Here is a 13,972-nt window from a genome sequence, read left to right as displayed (position 1 = left end):
CTCCAAGCACTGAGCTCTGTCTCTGTACTGAGTTCTCTTTCCAGCACTGAGCTCTGTCCCTGTACTGAGTTCTCTCTCCAAGCACTGAGCTCTGTCCCTGTACTGAGTTCTCCCTCCAAGCACTGAGCTCTGTCTCTGTACTGAGTTCTCTTTCCAGCACTGAGCTCTGTCCCTGTACTGAGTTCTCCCTCCCAGCACTGAGCTCTGTCCCTGTACTGAGTTCTCCCTCCCAGCACTGAGCTCTGTCCCTGTACTGAGTTCTCTCTCCAGCACTGAGCTCTGTCCCTGTACTGAGTTCTCCCTCCCAGCACTGAGCTCTGTCCCTGTACTGAGTTCTCTCTCCAGCACCGAGCTCTGTCCCTGTACTGAGTTCTCCCTCCCAGCACTGAGCTCTGTCCCTGTACTGAGTTCTCTCTCCAGCACTGAGCTCTGTCCCTGTACTGAGTTCTCTCTCCAGCACTGAGCTCTGTCCCTGTACTGAGTTCTCCCTCCCAGCACTGAGCTCAGTCCCTGTACTGAGTTCTCTCTCCAGCACTGAGCTCTGTCCCTGTACTGAGTTCTCTCACCCAGCACTGAGCTCTGTCCCTGTACTGAGTTCTCCCTCCAAGCGCTGAGCTCTGTCTCTGTACTGAGTTCTCCCTCCAGCACTGAGCTCTGTCCCTGTACTGAGTTCTCTCTCCAGCACTGAGCTCTGTCCCTGTACTGAGTTCTCCCTCCAGCACTGAGCTCTGTCCCTGTACTGAGTTCTCTCACCCAGCACTGAGCTCTGTCCCTGTACTGAGTTCTCTCTCGCCAGCACTGAGCTCTGTCCCTGTACTGAGTTCTCCCTCCCAGCACTGAGCTCTGTCCTGTACTGAGTTCTCTCTCCCAGCTCTGAGCTCTGTCCCCTGCTCCTGATATTTTCCTTGGGATCTTTCTTGAGCTGGGGTGCGAACAGCTGCCCCTAGCAAGCTCCGGGGTGGAAGGAAGCAGCTTCTAGGAGAGCTGGCCTGATGACGCGCCAGCAGGATTTATGTCCTGTCCAGAGAGGACAGTTTGGCTGCTATTATGAAAGGCTGACGGGCGCAGAGATGGAACCTATTCCCAGTAATCGATTACAAATGTCAGGCGGCACGGCCGGAGCTTCTTGCGCACGCACCCAGCGGCTGGAGGCCAGACTGCCATAAGGAGCCTGCCCACTGACCTCATGGTTAATCGGAAGGCCATCAGAGCTCACTGGGAGACAGAAGGTTCTAGCGCAGTCTGAGCATTGTGCTCTGCAGGGGGTGCAGCGGCCCCTCCCGCTTGAGAGATGGCGCTGCGACAGAGGGTGTTGTTCTAATGATCTGAATGACATACACTCCAGCACAGATGGAGGAAGAAATTACCTGCAGATGTGACTCTACAACCATGACGACTCTTGGGGCTGTCACGAAGGCTGGCAGACCCAGGGCCTCTTGGAGCAGAGTTCATTCCACGTAGATCCTCTGGCTCTGGGCAGGGTAGACTTGTGCTCCCTCTCTTGGGCCTGCTGACCACCAGTGTTTCTTGGGCCTGGTTTCAACTGCAGGGTGCTACTCAGCAGGTTCCTGGTTCATAGGCTCAGGGACACCTTCTGCAGGAGCACTGGGGAAGCAAGTGGCCAGTGATCTTGGGCCAGCCACACTGGCCACGTCCTCCTCAGGTGCTGGCAAGTCCTCCCTCCTGGGCCTTTGAATCCTCATTCACATTCTAAATTGCATAAAACCAGATAAGAGGGCTGGAGAGATGACGCGGTGGTTAAAGGAACTTGCCTGCAAAGCCTAACGGACCTGGTTCAATTCCCCAGTGCCCACATAAAGCCAGATATACAAAGAGATAAATGAGCCTGGAGTTGGTTTTCAGGGGCAGGAGAACTGGCACACCCGTACTATCCCCCTGATCAATGACTTGTCCCCTATCTGCCACTATATGAAACTCTTGCCCGTTTAACTTGCTGTAATTGTCTCTGTCCTTCCCTCCTGTGTCTTGAGCCAACCTCACCACCTGCAACCTGTGACTTTGGCCCACTGACCGTCCCTTCTCATATGTGCCATCTTCTCCCCCTCACCTCCAGAATGGGCTCCTGTCTCCTCTTTCCTGAAATGCTGCTTACATCTGTCTCATCTGTCGCCCTCATTTCCCTCTGAGGCTGCCCACCTCCCTGTCTCTGCACCCTCACCCCCATAGAGAAATTTCAACCTAGACACCAGACACTCCCTCCATCCCGAAACTCTCTCCTTCCCTGGCTCCCTGCTGCCTTCCAGTCCTCTGGGACTCACTCTCTGTCCTTGGGCCATATTACACAGGTTGGGCTACCCCACCAAGCTCTATGAGATGCCTTTTCTCTCTGTACACTTCTCCCACCAGTTATTTTCCCACTAATCCTAACTTCTCTCATGACCATCAAATTCATCCATTCAGAAGCCAACTGGATGTCCCCCACCTGAGACATGACTCATATCGAGACTTGTCTCCTCCCACATCAGTGGTACAATGCACATGTGGGAGCAGATGTGCATATCTTGTGTGCACACCTGTAAGGCCAGAGAAGGGTGTCTGGTGTCCATCTCTGTGGTTCTTCTCCATTGAGACAGGGTTTCTCACTTAAGCTGGCACTCAGGCCATTTTTTTGGTTAGACTGGCTAACCACCTCTCCCAGCAATCCTGCTGTCTCCTGCCTCATCACTTAGCGCTGGGGCAACAACAGGAGTACACTAATATGCTCAGCTTTTTATTTACTTATTTTTAAATTTTTGTTTCTTTTATTCCTTTGAGAGAGACAGAGACAGAAAGAGGCATAGAGAGAGAAAAAAAAGAGAGAGAGAGAGAGAGAGAGAGAGAAAATGGGCACACCAGGGCCTCCAGCCACTGCAAATGGACTCCAGATGCATGCACCACCTTGTGCATCTGGCTTACGTGGGTCCTGGGGAATCAAGTCTCAAACCGGGGTCCTTAGGTTTCACAGACAAGCACTTAACTGCTAAGCCATGTCCCCAACCCTATTTACTTATTTATTTGAGAGAGAGAGAGAGATAGAGAAACACCAAACAACTCCAAACAAACCCCAGACACATGTACCACTTTGTGTATCTGGCTTTACTGGGAAATCAAACCCTAGCTTGGTAGGCTTTGCAAGCAAGCACCTTTAACTGCTGAGCCATCTCCCAGCCCACATGCCCAGCTTTTAGGTGAAGCTGAGAACCCAAACTCAGGTCCTAATGCTTGCACAGTAAGCATTTCACCAATCTCTCCAGCCCCACTTCCATGTTTTTGTAAAATTAATTAATTAATGACAACTTCCATGATTGCAAACAGTATCCCATGGTAATGCCCTAACTCCCCCCACTTTCCCCTTTGAAACTCCACTCTCCATCATATCCCCTCCCCCTCCCAATCAGTCTCTCTTTTATTTTGATGTCATCATCTTTTCCTGCTCTATGATGGTCTTGTGTAGGTAGTGTCAGGCACTGGGAAGCCATGGATATCCAGGCCATTTGCCATTTGGTGTCTGGAGGGAGCACGTTGTAAGAAGTCCTACCCTTCCTTTGGCTCTTACATTCTTTCCGCCACCTCTTCCGCAATGGACTCTGAGCCTTGGAAGGTGTGATTGAGATATTTCAATGCTGAGCACTCCTCTGTCACTTCTTAGCACCATGGTACCTCCTGAGACACCCCAAGGTCACTGCCATCTGAAAAAAGAAGCTTCTGTAACCCAAAGTGAGAGTAGCATTAATATATGGGTATGACCATTAAGAGAAGTGTTTACTGGGCAGTTTGATGAGCATAGTATATACATTTAGCCAGACAGCAGCAGACATTACACCCCTAGGGCTCATGACTACTCCTGTTTTAAGTTTTCAGTATCAGGGATGTATTCCCTCCCATGGAGCAGGCCTCCAGTCCAATTAGAGAGCAGTTGGTTTCCCCATAACAGACATGCCACTATTACACCCATTGGCTCATCTGGCCTGGCTGGCCAAATATAAAGCTTACAGTGTCCACCGTTGGGTATCTTCACTGGTGATTTCACTCTCTCCCATTGAGCTGCATGCAGCATAGCTTTTTCCAGCTTTCTGTCAGCTGGTCTACATGGAGGAGGTTATCAGCTCAGCTCCAGCAGGATTTCTCAGTGGCCTTGTAGCCCAAGTATGTGGAATCTTCAGCAATAGGATCTTACCATCTATTCCTGGTGGGAAACCAAGGGCCTCGGCAATGGCCTGTAATGTCTTGGGAGCATCAGGGTCCTCCCTGGCCAACTCACTGAAAGGTATCCCATCCTTGGCACTGAAAATTTTCTAGTTACAATCTATGGCTCCCGAGTGTCCCACCATGTTATTTTGGCGGGGGAAGGGTTCGAGGTAGGGTCTTGCTCTAATCCAGGCTACCTGGAATTCACTATACAGACTCAGGGTCTATTGTGGAAGAGGTGGCAGAAAGAATGTAAGAGCCAAAGGAAGGGTAGGACTCCTTACAACATGCTCCCCCCAGACATATGGCCTGGATATCCATGACCTCACAGTGCCTGACACTACCTACACAAGACCATCATAATAGGAGGAAAAGATCATGATATCAAAATAAAAGAGAGAATATTGAGAGGGGGAGGGGATATGATGGAGAATGGAGTTTCAAAGGGGAAAGTGGGGGGAGGGAGGGCATTACCATGGGATATTGTTTACAATCATGGAAGTTGTTAATAAAAAAAATTGAAAAGAAAAAAATATTGTGGGACTGGAGAGATGGCTTAGCAGTTAAGGTGCTTGTCAATGGAGCCTAAGGACCCAGGTTTAATTCCCCAGAACCCACATAAGCCAGATACACAAGGGGTTACATATGTCTGGAGCTTGTTTGCAATAGCTAGAGGTCATGGGTGCCTATTCTGTCTCTCTCAAATAAATAAAATACTTTTTTAATTGTGTCAGGTGTAGTGGTGCACACCTTTAATCCCAGCACTTGGAAGGTAGAAGTAGGAGGATAGAAATAAGTTTGAGGCCACCCTGATACTACATAGGTCAGGCTGGGCTAGAGTGAGACCCTACCTCGAAAAAAAAAAAAAAAAAAAAAAAACATTTCTCTTCACCAGAAGACAAGCTGTCTCTCTACTGAACACAGTCCTGCCTCCATGTCCTTGAATGCCTGCTCTAACTTATGTGCTTCCATGTCCTTTCTGTTTCTACTCTGGACCCCTGTGTTCCTGCTCTTTGCTGAACCCACCCAGCTGCCTCCCACATCAGCACCCTCTTCTGGATGGCTCTCCCACCCGGTAAACACTTCTCAAACCTGACTCTCTGCAGTTTCAGCAGTTGAGGAGGCACAAGGGTCTGTGTGTGTTCATGTGGCTTACATCCATTACCGTTTACCGAAGTTTTCTCTCTAATGCTAGATTACACAAGCACATACCCCACGATGATGTCATCACATGCCACAAGGCATCGGAAACGTTTGCACACTCATGAGAGGAAAGCGCAAATGCGGTCTCAGGATTACAGCACTTCCCTGTGGGGGTCCCCTGGCAGGGTCTTAGAGAAGCCAGACGCCCGGCCACTCGCTGCAGCAGATGTTACGCACCCTCTCTTGCACTCCGCTTTGGTCCCACAGCTCAGAAAGCTTCTCTGCCCTTCTGATCCCTCCCCGAGTCATGTCTCCCCCCCCCCACCCCCGTTTCTTTTGAGGTAGGGTCTCATTCTAGCCCAGGCTGACCTGGAATTTACTATGTAGTCTCAGGGTGGCCTCAAACTTACAACGATCCTCCTACCTCTGCCTCCCAAGTGCTGGGAGGGAAGACATGAACATTCCATGCCTGGCTCATGTTCTCTCTCTTTCCGGACACAGGGACTCATGTATCCCAGGATAGCCTCAAATTCACCATATAGCCAAAGGACCTCGGTTCGATTCCCCAGGACCCACGTAAGCTAGACACACAAGGGGGCACATGTGTCTGGAGTTCTTTTGCAGTGGCTGGAGGCCCTGGCGTGCCCATTCTCTCTCTCAAATAAATAAATAAAAATAAACAAAGCTGGTTATGTTAAACATGCTGGAATTACAGAAGCTGCCACAGCTTCTGGCTTCTACACATGGAGTCTGGATATTTAAACTCAGGTATTCATGTTTGCGTGTCAAGCACTTTATCTACTGAGCCATCTTTGCAGCCCTTCAAAATGAAATGTGTGTGTGTATATGTATGCTGCGTGCACATGTGTGTGCAGATGCATGTGCCCCATGAGTGGAGGCCACAGGGGAATGTTGGGTGTCACCCTCTATCACTCTCATCTGTGTGTCTCCTTGCCAACCAGTGTCTCACTGACTCTGGAGCTTGCCATTTATCACAAGCCTCAGCAATTCTCATCTCCTCTCCCCACAGGACTGGCGTTACAGATGTGTGTGGCCATGCACAACTGTTAGAGGTAGGTGCTAGATAATCCATCTCAATCCTTCATGCTTATGTGAGAAGTGCTCTGACCCACTGAGCCATCTCCTCAGCACCCCAAAGGCAGGTTTTTGTTTTGTTTTGGGGTTTTTTTTTTTTTTTGGTTTTCTGAGGTAGGGTCTCACTCTGACCCAGGCTGATCTGGAATTCACTATGGAGTCTCAGAGTGGCCTCGAACTCACGGCGATCCTCCTACCTCTGCCTCCCGAGTGCTAGGATTAAAGGTGTGCACCACCACACCCGGCTCTCCAAAGGAAGTTTTGATGAATGTATGGCATTAAAACAGTTGTCCTCAGCCATCATTTTTAAATCACTTGGGAGGATTTTTAAATTCCTGCATCCCAGCCTATTACACCAGAATCTTGAGGGTGAACGTGAGTCTACCCAGTGTCAGTTTTATAAAGTTCCCCAGATGAACCTAACATACAGTCAAAAATAAAAACCACTGGCCTGGATTCTTCCATTCTCACTAATGGGAAGTCTATTTATGTCTCATTGGGCCAGGGTTCCACAGGATACAAATGGTGACATCTCTGAGTCTTGCCTGTCTCCTGTTGGACGAGGCAGTCAGCTGAACAGAGGAAGCTGTCAAGCTGTCCTGGGTGGGAACAACCCTCTTTGATCCCAGGCGGCAGAACAGAGGACTGGATCAGCGGCTCGAATTGTGGCATTGTTACTGTCACCCGTCTGCAGGGCTTGCTACCCTGGGGACACTTTCCTGTACTTCGATGCCCAATTTGACTGCTTTGGCAAGTTTTAGGAGGTGTGTCGATGATCCCAGTGGACAGATGTAGCCTCAAAGCCCGTCCTCAGGCTGCCCTGGGTAATGGGTAGGCTCATACCACTCGCCTCACCTCTGAAATGGAGTCAGGAAGACACATTCATGCTCCTACTGGAGCGGGGCACCCCACTCACACCAGTGCTGGGAACTGGGGGGGCTAGAGCCACCGCTGCTCAGCCGAGAGCTGTCTTTAGGCCACGGCACCCAACAAAGGCTGCTGGTTGGAGCAAGAGAAGAGAATGCACTTAGCTCTGTACTGGGTGTGGGCTGTCCCCAAGTGGAATACTTTGTCCCAGGAGCTCTGAGTGGGCCATGACCCCCACTACATGGAGGAGGAAACTGAGGCACAGCCGACCCTCCCACCCACCATCATCCTCATCTGTAAACTGGGGAAATCATAGTCTTTACAGAGTTGTAATGGCTAATAAAGACACTACGATGGGCTGGAGAGATGGCTTAGCGGTTAAGTGCTTGCCTGTGAAGCCTAAGGACCCCGGTTCGAGGCTCGGTTCCCCAGGTCCCACGTTAGCCAGATGCACAAGGGGGCGCACGCGTCTGGAGTTCGTTTGCAGAGGCTGGAAGCCCTGGCGCGCCCATTCTCTCTCTCCCTCTATCTGTCTTTCTCTCTGTGTCTGTCGCTCTCAAATAAATAAATAAATTTTTTAAAAAAGTTTTTTTTTTTTTTAAAAAAAAAGACACTACAAGCACAGAGCAGAGAAACCTGTGACTTCTCCTTATTGGTCCCAGATCTTCCTTCTTTTCAATATGCCCTGTCCTTTCACTATGTAGTCTCAGGCTGGCCTTGAGCTCACAGTGATCCTCCTACCTCTGCCTCCCAAGTACTGGGGTTAAAGGGGTGCGCTACCACGCACAGCAGAGAGAGAGGAGGGAGAGGGAGAATGGGCGTGGCAGGGCCTCACATCATTGCAAAGCAACTCTAGATTCAAGCATCCACCTTGTGCATCTGGCTTTATGTAGATGCTAGGGAACCAAACTCTGGCGGTCTCAGGCCTTTGTGCTTACATGGGAAATGCTCTAACTCACGGAGCCGTATCTCCAGCCTCATACTGAAGTTCTTTTAATGTGTTGGCTCATTTCCTCTTTGTAAATTTTAACTTATTTATCTGAGACAGATAGAGAGAACTGGCATCTAGCCACTGCAAACGAACTCCAGACACATGCACCACCTTGTGCATCTGGTTTTACATGGGTACTGGGGAGTCAGACCTGGGTCTTTTGGCTTTTCAGGCAAGCGCCTTAACTGCTAAGCCCTCTCCTCAGCCCCTCATTTCCTCTTCTGCAGCAGCCCATGAAGTCAGTGCTCGCGCTTGCAAGCCAGCCCTTCTCTAAGTTTGCTCTACTTGGGACTAGGGGTTAAGTCACAAGATCAAGCCCCACAGGGCTGACTGGCAGAGCTGGGTCAGGAACCCAGATGCCCCAACTCCCTGACCAGGACTTTCTCCACCGCACAGCAGCCACCACAAAGGGTTGTGGCCCCAAGAGAGGTTCCGCCCTGGCTTCTCTGGGAAGGAGAGAGGTGGGAGGGTTGCTGAGAGGAGGGTGGGGCTGGCCCTTGATGTGGTAGCTGGACCCAGTTAGGGCTGTCGCCACAGTGCTGGGGTTTGGTTGGGACAGCAGCCACCACTTCCGCCGGTGTGGCAACGCTGGGTGGATCTGGGTCTGCCAATGTGTGGGAAGGATGCTCTGCCCAGTCTGGCCTGGGTTTGTTGGCTGTGAGGATGGGAAGGAGGGTCCATCTTCCAGCCAGCATCTAGGCACAGGTAGCCGGGGACCATACCTCAGGCCAGCAGGTGCCTAACAGAGGAAAGTAGGTATCCAGTCCAAGTTCTTTCCAGGGGAAGATGAAACCTACAGCTAAGAACTTACCAGGTCTGGGCCTTGTTCTCTCCCCTTGAATGAATTAGCTCATCTGATTCGCACACTAACCCAACCCAATGAGTCAAGTATTGCCATCCTTGTTTTACAGGTAAGAGAGGTAAAGCCCGAGGCCATGAGCATAGGTGGGGCAGTCAGGACGATGCCCAATTTCGTGATCTTTTCAGGCCATCATGGCATGCCTAGAGGCCACAGTGGCCAGCCAGCTTTGCCAAAGCCTTCTGCCATCCCAGCACCATCCAGACAGAGCCAAGACCACCTTTCTTTACACCAGGCCACACGGGGGCCTCTGCACCATTTCTCCCACTTGACTCAATTGTCAGATGGGCTGGGCTGGGCTGAGGTGGTTAGGATGTAAGGGTGGGTTAGAAAAAATAGAGAAGCACGAGTCGTGGGCAGATGAGGAAGGGTAACTTTGATGGGCAGACTAAGAAAAGTCACCATGATGTAGATGGGGTCTGAGCCTGACTTGGAGAACCAGAAGTTAGGTCACCTTTCTTAGAGCAGGAAACAAGTTCTGTTGTTTGCCCTTGCATGTGTACGTGCCTGTGATATGTGTGTGTTTGTATGTGTGGGCAGGTGCGTGTGCATGTCGGTGTGCATGCATGTGGAGGCCAGAGGTCGGCATGGGTGTTTTCCTCAGTCACTCTCCACTTTAATATATATATTTTTTTTTGAGACAGTGTTTCTCACTGAACCTGACCTCACTGATTTGGCTAGACTAGCTAGCCAGTAAGCCCTAGGGATATGCCTGCCTGTCTCCCCAGCACTGGGATTACAGCCATGTGCTTCCATACCTGGCTTTTTGTGGGTGCTGGGGATCCAAAGTCAAGCCCTCGTGCTTGCATGGTAAGCATGTTACCCACTGAGCCATCCTCCCGGCCCAGGCAGCAATGGTCTGAGGTAGGGCTGGGGGGCTATTTTCTGTAGTTGAGACCCCGGTCTCTTCACTACGAGGCTTCCTCCAGGTAGAGTGCACAGACATGAAGACTTCTCTGGAGAGGAGCTGAGGGTGACCCATGCCCTCCTCTTCAGGACCTGGAGAGATGTCCCACCACAGGGGTGGACTTTGGCCGGAGAACTGGATAGAAGGAAGCCTTTGCAAGTGAGGAAGCACATTTATTATGCAAACCACCTGCTCTTTCGCAGGTTCAGACTGAAGGAAAGGGTCTGCTCAGCGCTCTGGGGCCACTGGCGACTTGCTAGCAGGACCAGAGGGCAGGATGGTCAGCACTGTTCACACGGTCCAGGGCAAAATAAAGACCAGGCCCTGTTTTAGAATAATTATGACTTTCAACAGTGGAGAATTTCAAACAAGCCTAGAGGACTGGGAGATGGTTCAGTGGTTAAAGGCACTTGCTTGAAAGCCTACCAACTTTGGTTCGATTCCCTAGTACCCATGTAAAGCCAAATGCACAAAGTGGTGCATGGATCTGGAATTTCTCTGCAGTGGCAAGAGGTCCTAGTGCACTCATATTCTATCTCTCTCATTTATTTTATTTTTTAGTTTTTCTGAAGTAGGGTATCACTCTAGCCCAGTCTGACCTGGATCTCACTCTGTAGTCCTAGGCTGGCCTCAGACTTACAGCGATCCCACCCCTGCCTCCTGGGTGCTGAGATTAAAGCCATTTTTGTTGTTGTTAAAATATTTTTTCTAGTCTTGAGTGGTGACACATGTCTTTAATCTCAGCACCCAGGATGCAAAGGTAAGAGGATCACCATGAGTTAAAGGCCAGCCTGAGACTACATAGTGAATTCCAGGTCAGCCTGGGCTAGAGCAAGAGCCTACCTAAAAAAAAAGAAAGAAAAGACAGAGGTCTGGGGAGATGGCTCAACAGTTAAAAGTACTTGCTTGCAAAGCCTGCTGGCCAGGGTTCATTTCCCCACCACCCATGTAAAGCCAAATGTACAGAGTAGTGTATGTGTCTGGAGTCTGTTTGCAGCAGCAAAGGGCCCTGGAATACCCATACTCTCTGCTCACAAATATTTTATTTTCATTTCTTTATTTGAGAGAGAAAGAAGGGCACAGAGAGAGAGAGAGAGAGAGAATGGTGCAGTAGGATCCCCCAGCCACTGCAAATGAACTCCAGACACATGTGCCACCTTGTGCATGTGGCTTAATGGGTGTTGGGGGATTAAACAGAGGTCCTTTGGTTTTTCAGGCAAGTGCCTTAACCACTAAGCCATCTCTCCAGCCCTCTGCTCACAAATAAACAAGCCAGCAAGCAAACAATCAAACAAGTAAGACATAGCCAGCCTCGGGACCCTTGTGAGCCAGGGCCATGTACCCACAAAGCCAGCCATGAGTGCCAGCAAGAGATGTGGCCATGTGGAGGACAGGCACAGACTCTCTGACCTAGTGTTCTAACTGAAGAGAAGAGAATCCACAAACATAAAAGCAAATCGCTGGGAGGCATGGGCTGGTGCCAGTCTACCTTTCCTAGGCCGACGGCATGCCCCACAGAGGCACTGGTGGCTTCCACAGATGCCCGGCTTCCTCGCACAGTCCCCGTCTTGTCTGGTTTGGAAAAGGGCATGTCAACTTCATCTCTGAGTTGGAAGAGCTCCGGCTGCCGGGAAAGGATGTCACACTTGGAGACCATCTGGGGAAGAGGCCTCTGGAGAAGAGCTGTTTCTTTCATTTCCAGAACTGACAAGCAAGAGTAGGGGCCGCTGGCAAGCATGAAGAACGGCTCGGAGAAGCTAACGCTAACGGCTCGGCTGGCTGTGGCCAGGGTCCCCGCCCTGCACTGCATGCGGCTGATGTCTTTGTTTCAGAAGTGGGATCCAAACCAGCCTCAGAGCAACATAAGCCAGGGGTAATTTTTAGCACAGATGTAACTTTCTAGTTCCTTTTTCCTACACTTCTTTTTTTTTATTTTTTTTTAAGTTGCTTTTAAAGAGGCCACAGAAAGCTGAAAAACAAATCCAAGTTTAAAGAGACAAGTGCAAAAATGCAAACTGGGCAAGGGGACAGAGCCTCCAGCTGGACAAAATGTGCCTGGAAAACAGTATCCCCGGCTTGGCAGGTGCCGAGGATTTATGGTTGAGTTTCACAGACATTTCATCACGTTACGAGCCAGCTCAGGAGACCCTCATAAAACTCTGCTTATATGAAAGAACAAACTAGCTGATAAAAGTCAGCTGCTGCTTATAAAGGCGCTGTGGGGACTGCAATTGAGTAGTGGATTTATTAGTCTGGGCGCTCTGTGCACACGAAGAGCTACTCTGCACGTTTGAATCCGGAGAAGAGCTGACCACAGGGGGCCGCTGCCCCACCACAGGCTGGCCAATGGGCTCCGCTACCCCTTCTCTAACACAGACCAGAGGGAAGAGTCTCGCTGAGAATCTAGCCTTACATGCCCCATGCTTGCCTCCCACAAAAGGAACCAGCCACTATCTCCATCTTCTGCACTCCCGCACATTCTTCAGACAGCGCTGCTGACTCGGGACTCACACGGACTTCTCTTATTTACCTCTGTATTGGGGGCGATTGGTGCTGTGCTGGGCTTGCAGGGAGGCCTTGGGGTGAACACGTGCATGTAGGAGATCGGGGTTACTACTGCTCCACTCCAGCATGTACGCAGGGCTCTGGGAGCAGTGCTGAGTTGGCTGCTGGGAACCAGCTAGGTGTTGGTTGGAAGGGCCATAGAGAGAAGTGTGATTGAGGGAGCTAGGAAGACCCGTCAACCTTTGGGACTGCCCTTTCCCACCCTCCCTCTCTGCACGCGGCGCTCTCTATGGATTAGAGGGAGGAAGAGTGGCTCTGCGAGGGAACGAGGGGCGCTTGTGAGGAGTGCAGACCCCAAGCCCTTCCTCATACGGGTGGACCAGAACGTCTGGGGCTGGGGCTCCATTATGATCCTGGGTACCAAGCTCAGGGAAATGACTCCCCTGCACTATATAGGAACCAAGAAGGAACCTTCCGGGAATGAGGGAGTCACCCCTGGCATTCCTTAAGGACTGGCTTTTTCCTCCCAGGCCCTGGCATAAAGGGCAAATTGTAAGACTAGCACACAGCCCCAGAATCTCCTCCAACCCTTCTTGGCTATGGGATCAGAAGGGAGGGCAACTGGCAAGGTTTCAGCTGCCCTGGAAGGGGCCTGGACACTCCACGTGAAGTGCCAAGTCAGGTGGGCATCTCTACAGAAGCCGCATCAGGCCAAGCTGGGGATTCAGAAAACCTGACTGGGTGTGAGGCATGCTCTTGCCCTCTAAGGCTGAAAGGGCACAGTGGTGGGGGGAAAAGCCTCTCCCCAGAATCAAAAAGACCCTGGTACAAACACTATGGTGTCACTGGCAAGGAAACTCACTGCCTCTGTGTCCTGATTTTCTACATCTGCCCAGTGGAGATAAGCATAATTGTTTCAATACTTGTTACAGGTTCAAAAGATATGTAAAAATATAAAGCTGGGTGTGGTGGCACACATCTGTAATCCTACCATTGTGGAGGCTGAGGCAGGAGGATTGCCATGGATTCTGAGCCAACCAGGGCTACGGAGTGAGACCCTTTCTTGAAACCAAGCAAGCAAATAAAAACAAACAAACACCAGAGGCTGGGGCAATGGCTTGGTGGGTTAAAATGCTTGCTATACAACACAAGGACCTGAGTTTGGATCCCTCTTGCCAGCTGTGGTGGCATGCCCTATAATCCTGGTGCTAGGGAGGTGGAGACGGGAGGATCTCAGGGGCGTGCTGGGTAACTTACTAGTTCAATCAGTGAGCTCTGGCTTCAGTGAGAGAATCTATCTCAAAAAATAAGATAAATGGTTGAGGAGGTCATCTAACATTGAGCTCTGGCCCACACACATGTGCACCAGCACACACACACATGTGCCCCACATACATGAAAACAATACACATGCACA

Source organism: Jaculus jaculus, chromosome 5 (assembly GCF_020740685.1).
Source record: "Jaculus jaculus isolate mJacJac1 chromosome 5, mJacJac1.mat.Y.cur, whole genome shotgun sequence".
Classification (NCBI taxonomy): domain Eukaryota; kingdom Metazoa; phylum Chordata; class Mammalia; order Rodentia; family Dipodidae; genus Jaculus; species Jaculus jaculus.
This window is presented reverse-complemented; position numbering follows the sequence as displayed.